Below are 1681 nucleotides of genomic sequence, written 5' to 3' on the forward strand. Positions count from 1 at the left end.
CACACAAACCAAGGCGTATCACTTAAAAATGCTGGTTATGTTAGCTACAGATATCTCTACCCTTGCTGCTCTCAGAAGGTACCATGAATAATTCTAACCAAAATAATCTGCACATTTTCAGGTATCATGAATGATATGCATCTCAAAATCTTCCATGTCTCTTGCAAAAACAAAACAAAACAAAACAAAAAAACATAGTTCATGCTACATTCATTTTTATTTGGTATATTGATCAACAAGGGTGATAGGCTCTACAGACGTTATGATTTGTCTGCTTGAACTCCATGTTGTTTCTATCACTACCCTGTCCATGAAGTTAGGCTCAGGGATGACAGGATGGAGGGCTGCCTTATTTGCATAGTAGTTGGTAAATGCTAGTGAGTTGAGAATTAAACTCAACTGTATGGCTACTCATACAGAAATTTCATGTAAGTCAAAGATTGAGTTTTTGAGAAAGTGACAATTTCAAAAACCCAAAACATGACTGGTTAAATATTAGGCTTTCAAAAGAGGGGAATAATATTTTACAGGTGGGAGGGGATGGAAGAAAAAAATTTGTGGAGAAGAAGAGTTACTTAAGGTAGGCTTTTGAATTTTATATTCCAAATTGCAATCTATTTAAAATATAAATCTTAGCTCATTTAAAATTAGGAAAGCAACAGATAAGTGAGGTCATTAACAATTATTAAGACTGTGTGTGTGTGTGTGTGTGTGTGTGTGTGTGTGTGTGTGTGCGCGAGCGCATGCATTTGTTGTAGTGTATGCCAGATAGAGGGTCTGGTGGAAGGTGAATAATTGAGATAACATGATTTAGATAACAAATTTTAGGTTAAGTCAAGAAAAAATATATATGTCCAATGTGAGCGTTAACTCTTTAAGCCTAATGTTACATATGAGAGCCACAAGGTGGGGATACAACATAATCTTCCTTGTCTCATGCTGCTGACAAGTAGAAAAACTAAAAAAGAGCAGGGTTTAAAGCAATGCAACTCAGTTTCTAAGTTCATAAAAGGTTTCATCCCCATTCTCCCTCAGAATAATGGTAATTTTGACCCCATATGCAGCACAAAAAATATACTTATCAAAGTAAGTATATATTTTTGAAAATCATTTGCTTTTTAAAATAATTTACCCAATGTGGCAACCGAAACTTGCTTCCCAGTTTTACCCCAGGTTGACATTGTAGAATTCTGGTGTCCTGGGTGACACCCTGGTGTTTAGGTTTAAAGCTTTAGCCTTGGACATGGTTCCATAGTGTAGCGGTTAGCACGTCTCCTTTACTTGAAGAAGGTCCTGGGTCCACATCCCAGTGGAGCCACAGTCCATGGTCTATGGCCATGCCACCCTGAACAAGCCCAATGTCTGATCTTGGAAGCTAAGCAGGATTGGGCCTGGTTAGTACTTGGATGGGAGACTACCTAGGAAGACCAGGTGCTGTAGGCATAAATAATAATAAATAATAAAAATAAATAAATAAAGCTTTAGCCTTGGTCAGCATTCTAGTGTTATCCAATTGAGTCATTGTTTCAATAAAGCCATTCTCCCCTCTTTCTTTCCCAATTTTTGCATGAACTTCTCTTATCCTTTATATCTGTGTTTAATCTAAGAGCTTTGCAGAATATTGAATTTAAGCATTTTATAGTATGATATAACATTTTTGTTTTTAGCACTGTGGCTTCTC

General features: G+C 36.7%; 1 pseudogene; it reads left to right on the forward strand.

Moving 5' to 3' along the window:
- The first annotated feature begins 1327 nt into the window (after window positions 1–1327).
- Window positions 1328–1443, forward strand: LOC111736740 (annotated as a pseudogene).
- Window positions 1444–1681: the final 238 nt, after the last annotated feature.

Source organism: Pteropus vampyrus, unplaced genomic scaffold (assembly GCF_000151845.1).
Source record: "Pteropus vampyrus isolate Shadow unplaced genomic scaffold, Pvam_2.0 Scaffold21, whole genome shotgun sequence".
Classification (NCBI taxonomy): Eukaryota; Metazoa; Chordata; class Mammalia; order Chiroptera; family Pteropodidae; genus Pteropus; species Pteropus vampyrus.